Source organism: Tiliqua scincoides, chromosome 2 (genome assembly GCF_035046505.1).
Source record: "Tiliqua scincoides isolate rTilSci1 chromosome 2, rTilSci1.hap2, whole genome shotgun sequence".
Lineage (NCBI taxonomy): Eukaryota > Metazoa > Chordata > Lepidosauria > Squamata > Scincidae > Tiliqua > Tiliqua scincoides.
Genome location: NC_089822.1, coordinates 36,800,894 through 36,813,422, shown reverse-complemented (window position 1 = coordinate 36,813,422; position 12,529 = coordinate 36,800,894). Strand labels below are relative to the sequence as shown.

Sequence of the window (12,529 nt, the reverse complement as noted above, 5' to 3'; positions counted from 1 at the left end):
GTTAAAATCTGGAAAGGGCAGGTGTCAGTAAGAAAGTGAACTGCTTGTCAGCCATCACCCAGGAGATAGCTGCTGTCTCATCTTTTAAAATATGACTTGTTTTTATAGGAATGAAGGAATAAATAGGTTTTGTAAAAAATGAGTACGGTTAAAATGAGTACAGTTAAATCAATGAGAAACAAAACAGGAGAAAATGATTTGAACGAATTCTGTTGTAAGTGTCGCTATGTGAATACAGAAAGTCATGGTTTTTATACTCTATATTGTAACAATAAAGGAATAAATAAACCACCTGAAACTGCAGTGTGGCTTCAGTATCATGTTTTCTGTCAGATTTAATATTACCTGGAACATCTTCATCATTTACTGCTTGTCACTGAGGCTGTTTCTACAAGATTAAGAAGGAGAATTCATTGACTTTGGACCACTGGAGCTCAAGAACAATTTTTGCTTTCTACTTAATGTAACCAAAGCTATCAAGGATCATTTGCAATTTTTTTTTAAAGTCTTGTCCCTATATTTGTTGACAGGCTTACAACCTCTTAAAAGTTCCAGCTGAGTCTAGCATTCTTTTAGGGAATAGAGGCAGATCCACTTTATTTTGTTCTACAGTACAACAAATTTTGATCCAATCCTATCCTCAATTTAGGATGGTGGAACTTGCATTCTGGCATTGTCAAAGGCATAGCTGCTGCTGAGGGAGCCACCAGCAAAAATAGCCAGTGGATCTCTCTGTGAATGAATGGCCCACTCAGCTGTGCCAAATTGCGAGGAAACAGGATGTGGTGTCAACAGTGGACCTTTTCTCTGGTGAATCTGGGGAACACAGGGTTAAGGCCTGAGCTTTCAGCAGAGGGTGTGCTGCACAGTGGCAGCCACTAGAGGCAATGAGGTCTTAAAGGATATAAGCAGCACCTGATGTAGGGAGAGTGGTGGATTATAGTTGGAAAAGAGTGGAGGAGAGAGAGGAGATTTTCTGGCACACTAAACTCACAGATTGGAGGACGGACAATGAACTGGCACACTGACTGATGGACTAATTAATTGACTAATTAGGTGTCCAGGGGTGTCCAAACTTTTTGGCAGGAGGGCCACATTATCTCTCTGTTGGGGACCAGGAAAAAATAATTAAATTCACATTTTAAATTTGAGTAAATTTACATAAATTTACATAAATGAATATATTAGTGATGGAACTTATATGAATGTATGAAGGTCTCGCAATAGCTCAAGGCCTATAAAAGACCTTGTGCAAAGTAAGACTGGCCTTTCCTTTGCTGCCGCTTCACAGATGTGAAACAGCAATCAGTGGAGGGAGCCCATGGTCTGCAGCTCATGCAAGAGGTCAAGCAGTTGGCACTTGCACTGAGAGTAGTCGGTTTGGGCCAGAGCGGGCTCCAGCAAGTCTCTGGAGGGCCAGAGGCTCATTGGAAACTGGGGGCTCTCCATGGGCTGGATTGGGGGGTCTCTGAGGGCAACTAATGGTCTCTGGGCTGGGGTTTGGGCACCCCCGGACTAATCAGGCAGAGACTGCTGAGTGGTGGAGAGCTATGTTGTTGTACCTGAAAGGACTTAGGAGGAGGGAAGAACTGGGAGGAGGGCAAGCCCCACAGGCAAGCTTCCCTTTTTTTTTGCTGGTGCCGGGGTACAGTGGTAGTTTTTGCCGACTGCTAGAGCTAGCTGTGGTTAAGCTGGGGGAACTAATTAGTTTAAAGTGGGCATGAGTTCTTTAAGCAAAGAACAGGAATTTGGCAAAACACAGACCAAGTAAGACAATGGAGGGAGTGGAGTATGGGCAGTATGGGAGTGTATGGCAGTAGGGACCATTTAGAGGAGGTTTAGGGTGGGGGGGGGGAGAGGCAGACAGCAGGAAACAGGCTGCAGGAGGTCAATCTCAGTGTCAGTACCTTGTACTAGGATCTGATTTCCCAGCTTCACCCACCCCTTTTGTCTCCTCAGACCTGCCAGCTACATAGCTGAGCTGGGTCCAGTGGGGAGGCACCATGGCAGAACCAGTGTAGGACTTTGCCCCAGGGCCTCCAGTAACATCTCCCAAACTAAGGAAGGAACCATAGCTTAGTGGTAGTGGACATGCATTGCAATCCTCAACATTTCTAGTGAAAAGAACCTGGTAGTAGATGATGAGTGGCAGTTGATGATGAGAAAGACCTCTGTGTAGGACCCCAGAGATTAGATAATTTGAGGCAGCTTTATGTGCTTTTGGACAGGTTTTATATTCCAATTTTTATTTCATATATGCTGCTTTGTGGATCATGTGGTTGGAAAGGTGGCATATATAGCCTATGAATGAATGAATGAATGTGTGCATACATCTAACTGCTGTGGTGGTTGGCAACCTTCAGTCTCGAAAGACTATGGTATAAGCCTAACAGCACCCGGTATTCCCAGGCAGTCTCCCATCCAAGTACTAACCAGGCCTGACCCTGCTTAGCTTCCGAGATCAGGCATGTGTGGGTAACTCTAGCCTGATGAAAAATCTGAATCTCAATGTAAAATTTAAAGATGTTCATGCATCAAAGAGTATTAACTCACCTTTGGCCACATGGAATTTTTTTGTTGCAGACCTGTTCCACCTTTTTAAACCAAGAACAGAAGAGTGATCCATGCATTTAATTAAGACAAGAGGAAAACTATACTTCCATTGTTCATACTCCTATGACACTGCATCCATAATTGGCAATATAATTAAAACAGTGTTCTGTGAATTAGTGATTCAAAAATAAAACAAATTGCATGCCTGATAATTTGTTATCCTTCAGATTTGGAAGTGATAAGTATCAGTGATCACATAATCCTTGCAGCTCTGAATTCTGTGATTATGAAGTGTGATCAGTCTGTTAGATCAGCTGAAACATTAAAAAAAATCTAAATTAATATAAATTAATGCAAACTTCAAAGGTATTAAGCACACAAAGGATGCAGTATAGTCATAGCTATACACTGAAGATGGCTATTAGAGTCAAAGCCACTTGAGAACCCCCTGAGATGATTATGTCTCCTCTCATCTTTTCAGAAGTACAGGAAGCAAAGTCATAAAAGCAGCCTCTAGCACAAAGAAGAAATGAAGAACCCAAACAACAAGCCCCATTGAAATGAATGGAGCTGTCTAGTAGAATTACCATACTTGCACATGAGACCTTCCAATGTAGGCTATTTTAAGTGGGGCACCACATTCATATTAAACAGCCTTAAGGCTTCTGAACCTCTTGGGTAATAAAGTGATATGAATGGCCCAGAGATTTTGAATACAGTTGGCCGTCAGCATTCAGAACCCCCCGGGGATGCAGAAACCCACAGATAACTGAATCTGCGAGTCTAGGCCCTCAACAGACCTCTGGTTGCAACTGGAAGAGTCTTCTATGCCTTGTATGCTTCCAGTTGCATCCGGGGGTGTTGGAAGGTCTGACACCTTTCTGACACCTCCAGGAGGCATTCTGAGGCCTGGAGAGGCCACACACAGCCTCTCCAGACATCAGAAAGACTCCTGGATGAGACTGGAAGGTACTTCAGTAACCGCAATGAGTCAAATCTGTGGGTTCCAAAGTTGCAGATAAAAAGGCCCACCTGTACAGCATGATGGCCCCCAGAGTTCACTCTGGTCTGGGTCACTTTTGTAGGCCTTGTAAGCTGCTGTTTAGGAATGGTTTTCATACATGGTGGTTTTCTTCATTAATCCATTTGTTCTCAGCCACAGTTCCACTAGAGTCCATGAAAGGGGAGCCTCAGTCTTACTAAACACAATGGGCTTACTTGTGAGTAAGTCAACTATTCCTGTTCTAACACTCCACCTCTAGACAGGAGCCTGTTACTGGGCAGGGTTCGTGCTTCCAATGGGCAGCCCAATCCTGGGTACGTCTGAGTCTCAGCCGCAGTCACCACTAGAGTCCATGGAAGGGGCTTCCTCCCAGGAGGGCAGCCTCAGTCTTACTGACCACAATGGGACTCCTTGTGAGTAAGTCAACTATCCCTGTTCTAACACTCCACCTCCAGTCTGGAGTCTGGCACTTGGCAGGGTTTGTGCCTCCAATGGGCAGCCCAGTCCTGGGCATGTCTCAGACTCAAAGTAGTCCCAGGAGAGTCCATGGAAGGGGCTTCCTCCCAGGAGGGTAGCCTCAGACTTACTGACTGCAATGGGCTTACTTGTGAGTAAGTCAACTATACCTGTTCTATGGTAACACTCTGCCTCTAGACAGGAGCCTGACACTGTCTCAGCACACATCTCTCCCCAAGTCACGTAACTCCCACCTGCAGATGCAGCAGGTGCAGCTGATTACATCAGCAGACATATACAGTGCAGCTGTTCCTTTACTTGCATTTCATACCAGGCCTGGACATCAAGGCCCCTCCTGCCACATCCTGGCTTACAACAATTTCAGGGCATGGGATGCCAAAGGATAACAACCCTAACTAGTTACCCTGGTAGCAGCGTGTGTGTGAATCATTGTGGGACAGGCAGCCCAATTTTAACCTGCATTGGAAGAGGCAGACCAGGAGGCCTGCACTGTATCCAGCGCAGGGTTGAGTCTGGCTGCAACTCAGCCTGGGACAAGGGAAATTAATTCCCCTTACCCTGGGTAAGGTGGCTCCAATCCTTATGGGGCTACTCGAATCTGTGCCAGGTAAAGATGTGGTGCAGATCCAAGCAGCCCAGTGCTGTGCTGGGTCGCCCAGAAGCGGGGTTAGGATCTGGCCTATGTGCCGGATCCTGGCACCACCCCCCTTTTCTCTGTAGCCTGCCTGCAGTAACACCCTCCCCCAAACAGTGGCAGACCTGCCATAAGGTTTGACGGGGCAAAAGCCCCAGGCGCGAGGCACTAGAGCCCCGTGGAAGCCTCTCTGAGGCTCCTGATAGGGGCGGAAACTTCCAACTTCCAGGAAGCACAGTTTATAGCGTCAGATAACCTCAGAGAGGCTTCTCCGGTATGGGCGGAGGTCGTGAGCCTCTGGTGAGTGGGGGGGGGGGGCGGATTTCTGCATGGGAGGGCGGCGATAGCCCATGGGGGACACTGTTGCAGACCTTTGCCCTGGGCGAGGATCTGGGGAGGTCTGCTGCTGCCCCCCCAAAGAATCGGTAAGATTTTCAACCCTACCCAGTACCCAATTTAAGTTTGCAAGAACTGAAATTGACGTTCTTATATTTTAAGCATATCACTATCAGGACACACCTGGCTTTACAAGTCTTTACAAGTCTAAAATAGAAAAAAATGCACTTTACCCTCTTTTTCATTCTTTTTATGGGTGGGGGGCTGCCTTCTGGAGCATTTGTTGAGCCCCAGTTCCATCAGATCAGGACCATTCTGGTGGCCTCACATTTCCCTATGTCTGACCTATCATGAGCCAAGGCACATTTGCTTACTTGCGAGTAAACGCGACCATGTGTCTTAGTTTCCCTTTCCACAGGGCTGAATACATCCGCCAGCTTGGAGGGAGGGGCCTCCTTCTCGGGTGTTTTTTGGGGGCTACATTCATTGGATCAGGACTATTCTGGTGTTGTTGGATTCCTCTCAGCCTGCCCTTTCTGATGAACTAAGGCAAGTTTGCCTATTTGCAAGTAAACGCATGGTATGGCTCAGTTTCACTTTCCATAGGGCTCCATGCATTTTTTGTTTTCTGGGTTTTTGCCAATAACATTTGATAGAAAGGAGATATTTCGCTCTGGTTTTTTGCAGTGGATTCAGCTGTAAATTTCACATCCAACGATATATAGCACAATGGTATTCTTCCTAACCACCGCGATTTTTGTGTGTCACCCCCCCCCCACTGTGTGTCACCCCCCTTGTGGGTCACCCGGTTTGGCCCGCACCACCATACCCCCTAGCGACGCCACTGCTCATGACTGACATCATTCGTGCAGGTACACATTTAAGACTATCATTCTTTTAACTACAAAAGGCAGCCATTTTTGTTACCCTAGTTTTTTCTGAAACAGGCTTACTATAATGTGGCAAAGCAGTAGCCTTTTTTCTTTGTTTTTCAAACCGTTTTTAAAGTGGAAAAGGGAAGTCAGAGTTCTGTCTGGTGGCTGCTTTTGACTGCTGACCATTTTTCCCCAGTCATTGCTCTATTCTGGGACACTGTGGAGAGGGGACAGCTTGTGCTAGAGGTGGGAAAATTTCCCCACTGTTCTGAAATTGTAAGTTTTTCAAATTGCAACTTTGAAAATGGTTTTACAAAAGAGAAATGACTCTGCTGTTGCACGACAGATACACCCCTCCTTAAAATCCATTTCCAAAATGATTTAGCTCCCAAATGGCATATATACCATTCAGAAAAGTTTCTGAAGTTATAGTGGATGAAAAAGGGCCCAGTTCAGACCGGCTCTTATCCACTCTGAAACTGCCATTTTGAGCCTCCTTGCCAGCACTTTAATTGTGATTAAAGTCTAACCTGTTGGCAAGGAGGAGAGACATGGTGAACCAGCCTCTGCATGGGGCATAATGAGGGCTCTAATTGGTGCATGAGGTTAACAATGACCTGTACACCCAACCCCAATGCATGTTGAACACAAGAGAGAAAGGAATTAACTACCTCCCTCCATTGCTACAGAAGTGCTATGCAAACAAACCACTGTTTCTAGTTCTGAAAGGAGCCAGTAATGCCCTTTCAACTGTTTGGTTTCTTGAAAGGAGACAGAACATGAACTCTCCTATTAAGGCTGTAGGCATTGTGCTGTTTGTCACTAAAATGGGCCACCTCACTAGAGGACTGGAAAGAAGCCAACCCGTCACCAGTAGTGTTGAGATCTAGGGGGGACGCAGGCAATTAAGACCTTTTATCCTAATATATATCTGTCTTGGATAAACTAATGGAAAACATTCTTAAGCTTAGAAACATCTGAAGTACACAACTTTTTAAGGAAGACTCAGTCTGCTTCTGTGAAGGAAAATCCTGCTTTGCCAACCTTTTGGAGTTTTTTTTGAGAATGCCAACAAACATTGGGATATGGGTGACCTGGTAGACATTCTATGAGTTCCAGAAAACTAGACAGTGTCCTGGCTGCTGGCCCATATGCAACTGAGCTGACAGTCTCACTGTGCTGGCCAGGGGCACTAGAGTGTGAGACCCTATTGCACGACTTCTGGTACAATCCCAGTACTTCCACCTGGATCCCACCAGCTTTGCTGGCAGAACACACGTTCCGCCATTGGAGAATCTGAGTAGGATTGGGATGCCTGACAGGCTATTAAGGCAGCAATCCTATAAACACTTTCCCAAAAATAAGCCCTATTAAACACAATTGGACTTACATCTGGGTAGACATGCCTAAGATTATGCTGTAAGTCAATTGTTTGCTTCATTTTTACAGATAACCTGTAAGCCATTCCTTTGTAGGCATTTTTAAGAAAATCTCTCTGCAGATAGTACGAAGTGCTTTCTTCCATATCCTATTTCTGTCCCTAATAAAGCTGAACTCAATCCCTTTTTCTTAAAAAAAAAAAAAAAAAAATCTGTCATGCCTAGATGAACTGAATGGTGTTTGGTCTGTGGCTAGGCAATGATTTGGAATACTTCTTTTCCCCCAATGCTCAGGTCATTAGAGTCTAATTAAAAGTAAATTTACAGATGTAATTGAAGCCTTGTTAAATAATGGTATGGATACAATGGGATGCCTCAAGGAACCAAACACTCCTCTCTCCTCACGCACACTTTGAATGCCCTGATCAATCAATCACTGTTGGGTATTAAATTGTTGCCTTAACTGTTACGCTGTAGTGTACTTCTGTGGTTTTAATAACCTCCCCAAATCCATTAACTTGTTACTACTTTTCTGAGGAATGGATGTAGCTTTAATTAAACAAATATTTCATTTTCCTGAGCCTTATCCAGTGAACACACAGTTCACAACGATGATTAGGTTTAATTAGTTTAAGAATGATTTTCTACATTGAGATGCACTAACCCTTTGAGAATGTGTGTTGCTCATGCCATTTAGCTCCCATTGTTCGCACGCAAGCGGAAACAAGGATTTCTCCTTTTGCTTTTCAAGGTGTGCTCAACCCCCAGTTTAGCTCAGGATATCTCATGAGCCAAACAAACATTACATTTCTCTCTCTCTCCTCACTCAGTGACAATCTGAACTTTTTGAGGTGACTGGGAAGGTTTGGTGTCCTGTGATGTTTCAGTGTTAAATGTTCAAGTTAGGTTCAAGTGCTAAAATGGCTTTTGTTTGTCATCTTCTTTGTATGGCCTCAAGTGCTTTATTTTTATTGATCACGTTTCAGGCCTAACTATTGTTTGGGGAGCTGGTAGTCAAAAATTCCAAATGGTTATGTACAGGGGCAAAACACTGGAGAGACGGCACGCTGGAAAGAACAATCCAATTTTAACTTTTACAGGATGGCTGAACACAATGAACTGATAACAGAGTCAAAGTGGTTATTCAGACTCACCTTCAGAGTCTTCACAGAATGAATGTGAATTTTTATTTTTCACAAAAAAACACAATTGTACGTATCTTCTTTATGCTGTCTCTATTTTGCCTTTTGGACCTATTTTCAGGATTACTTTTCAAAATGCGAGAGTGCAAATGCAGAGTCCGTGAGAGGGGACTTCAGGGGGTTAATTGTACCCGGTCCAATAGCTAGCTGGGCTGGCACAGAGGCTGGATTCAGCCTCCATGGGCTGGCGCATATCCCTGCGCTAGCCCAGCCAACATGAGGAAGTGCAAACATGCTTTACAGTACATTTGCTACCTTCCTGGGCTGGCGCAAGGCACTTTCACTGGCCCAAGGGTGCCTCTAGATTGCACCCTTAATTGAGACAGTGTGCAGGTTGTTTTGCTTTGGAGAGCCCATCTGGGAAGAGAAGTTCACCCTTTTATAGATGGGGTTGCCCTCCCTCTGAAGGAACCTGTGCACAGTCTGGATGTGCTTTGGGACCCCCCGATAGCACTCCTGGAAGCCAGGAGCTATCCATATTCTGGATTCACTTTTGGATTGTTCATCGGTTGCACCCTTTCTGGAGAACATTTGACTTGTTAGAAGACAGTTTCCTATCATCCCCGAATCAGTAATTTCATTCTCAGCTATAGGCTTTCTTTTCCTTTTCTTTCCTTTGTTCTTTTCTATTTCTTATTCATCCTCTCTAGTTGGGCCTTTATTTTTCTGAGATTACTTCTCTAGTGAAGCAAAATATAATATTGATAAAGGAATTTGCTGTTAACGACTGCTGAAAGCGAAGCAATTCCTGTGAAGGCAAAGGTGAGCTCTGTGTCGTAACAGAGACCTGGCCATCTGGATGAATGTAAAACTTCTGACGAGATTTAACTGGCCTCGAGCATCTGCTGCCTGATCTGGATCTTTACCTCGACAATGAGAAGGACCTCGGGAAGGTGGGGCAATGCTGCACAGATCCCTGTTAGACACTCCCCTTCCCCCTGACTCAGGGGCACCCAGGAATCATGCACATCACACTTTCCCAACGAGCTGCAGTTTCTTCCTTTGGTCTCTTACTGCATTTCTTTTCTTATTTCAACAGCATCCATTTGGAACCAGATTGGAAGAATGAGAGAGCAGACCCAGTCTTCCCAGGAAAGAGCCCACACAGGGAAGAAGCCCTATAAGTGCCAAGAGTGCAGAAAGACCTTCAGTCAGAGTAGTGTTCTTCAACTCCCCCAGAGAAACAACACAGGGAAGAAACCCTGTAAGTGCCTGGAGTGTGGAATGACTTTCATTCAGAGTGGTCCTCTTATAATCCATGACAGAACCTCCACAGGGGAGAAATCCTTTAAGCGCAAGAAGTTTCCGTCAGAGTAGTATACTTAAGTGCCACCAGAGAACCCACACAGGGGAGAAACCCTATAAGTGCCAGGAGTGTGGAGAGAGCTTCAATTGCAGCAGCAACCTTATATGCCATCACAGAATCCACACAGGGGAAAAACCCAATAAATGCCAGGAGTGTAGAAAGGCCTTCAGTCACAGTAATGTACTTTAAGTGCCACCAGAGAACCCACACAGGGGAGAAACTCTATAAGTGCCAGGAGTGTGGAGAGAGCTTCAATTGCAGCAGGAACCTTATATGCCATCACAGAACCCACACAGGAGAAAATCCTATCAGTGCCAGGAATGTGGAAAGGCCTTCAGTCAGAGTAGTGTGCTTAAGTGACACCAGAGAACTCAAGTGCCAGGAGTGTGGAGAGAGCTTCAATCGCAGCAGCAACCTTATATGCCATCACAGAATCCACACCGGGGAGACATCCTATAAATGCCAGGAGTGTGGAAAGGCCTTCAGTCTGAGTAGTGTGCTTAAGTGCCACCAGAGAACCCACACAGGGGAGAAACCCTATAAGTGCCAGAAGTGTGGAGGGAGCTTCAATCGCAGCAGCAACCTTATACGCAATCACAGAACCCACACAGGAGAGAAATCCTATAAGTGCCAGGAATGTGGAAAGGCCTTCAGTTAGAGTAGTGTGCTTAAGTGCCACCAGAGAACCCACACAGGGGAAAAACCCTATAAATGCCAGAAGTGTGGAAATAGCTTGAATCACAGAAGCAGCCTTATATACCATCACAGAACCCACACAGGAGAGAAATCCTGTAAGTGCAAGGAGTGTGGAAAGGCCTTCAGTAAGAGTAGTGTTCTTAAGTGCCACCAGAGAACCCATGCAGGGGAGAAACCCTGTAAGTGTCAGGAGTGTGGAGAGAGCTTCAGTTGCTGTAGCAGTCTTATACACCATCACAGAACCCACAAAAGGGAGAAGCCCTACAAGTGCCAGTTGTGTGAAAAGACTTTCAGTTAGAGTGGGAAGCTTATTAGCCACTGGAGAACCCACTGAAGAGAGAAATCTTATACAGCTTTGGAGTGTTAAAATTGGGCCTGTGCTCAATCAGCCAGTCAAAGATATATCCCTTGTTTGCATCAAATAATTGATGATTGAAACATTCCTGGTATTTCTGTAGTGTCTGTCTGAAATGTTCATGAAGTACTTGCTTGTTCTTGTGTTTCAAAAAATAAAATTTGTCAAAATTGCCTTGTTACTATTTCCTAGAGTCTATGGACTGTACTTTGCTCTGTCATTGTATTTGTCCAGCGTGGGTTCCAGCACCAAACACTGTGATACAGTGAACCCTCAATTTTTTAAATTATCTTCTATTATTCCCTTTAATAACCATTAAAGGAAAATGTTCATACAAAGAACATCCTTCATCCCATCTCCTAATAATCTCAATCCCAGAAACATACCAAGTTAGGATTTCCCAGTTTGCCATGCCCAGATCGATACCTGAGCATTCCCCCACCATCCAAGAATTAGTGAGGGTCAGTCTAAGTGTCTTTGTGATTTCTGGATTGATCCAGAGACCTTCTTTGTCTTCGCTTCATTCTCTGGACCACAGGGAACTGTGCACCAAGGCTTGCCAGGCTGTCTTCAGGAAGGTGGCCACCATTGTGCAGTGAGCCTTCTTTTCTCTTGCAACTTCACTCTGTCAATCCCTCCTCCCTTCTTAGTAGCCATGGGAAAGAGACTGAAGAGCAGAGCACCCCTAACCCTCCTTTCCCCCAGATCATTCCCTTTTCCTTTTTTTAGTGGTGCACCAAATACAATTGTGTGTGTTCCTAATTAATTGTACTGTCAGCACAATCTAGGAACACATACACACCAGTTAAGACAACTTGTACTGCATTTTCCTTGAGCCAGTAGTGAAGGACCTTATTTTTTGATGTTTGTTCTTTTACAGGAACAAAATTGTTCTCTCCCAGTTTATTCTTTAAAAGGTCTCTCTCTCTCTCTCTCTGCAGCTCTGAGGTAAGGGAACGAACATTCCCTTACTTTGAGGAGGCCTCCATGAGTGACCCCCAACTGCAGGATGCCGCACATGTCCCATTGGCACCGCTATGCCAGTGCTGGAAAGTACTGACATAAGGGGTTAGTCGCTATGGTGGCTTCATGAGCCCCATTCCTTCTCATGTGGAGGCCTCCACAGGAGCAGGGTGGACAAAACCACCTGTTCTTCCTACTCTGGGAAGAACCTAGAAGTCAGAGCCTCCACAGCAGAAGGAACTGGGCACACCAAACTGCCAGTGCCTCTTCCGTAACTCGGTAGATCGGTCAGTCATTTGCCCTCTCTTGGCATAGTGTCTGGGGCAGGTGCCCCACAGGCTCTACCCTAGTTACAGCTCTGATTATAATGGTAGTGGGCTCAACCAGATGTTCAGAATGTGTTATTGGGTTGGATGTGGCATACATTCCTTTGTTAGGAGACTCCTGGTCTACTGCATTGCTTGCCATTTCACGTTTCCACAGCTAAAACTCATTTTGTACTGTTGCATTACGGCATATCATAGAGTGCCTGTGGAGCATGTACATCATAGAACCAGTACCTTCCTTTATATCATGCAGTGAGCCAAAGGAAGATAGCAGCTTATGGAAAAGAGCCATCACCAATATGCAATGCGTATACAGTTAGGTAGTGATCCTTGTTCTGTCTACACAGCTATTTTGTCAAGCAGAATTCACAAGTCAGGGCCCAGTCCTATCCATCTTTCCAGCTCGGATGCAACTGTGCCAATG

The 12,529-nt window shown here is 45.1% G+C and overlaps 1 pseudogene; it reads left to right on the top strand.

Moving 5' to 3' along the window:
* Positions 1-10,759, top strand: part of LOC136638506 (zinc finger protein 813-like) — a 143,947-nt pseudogene extending 133,188 nt beyond the window's left edge.
* The last annotated feature ends 1,770 nt before the right edge of the window (positions 10,760-12,529 follow it).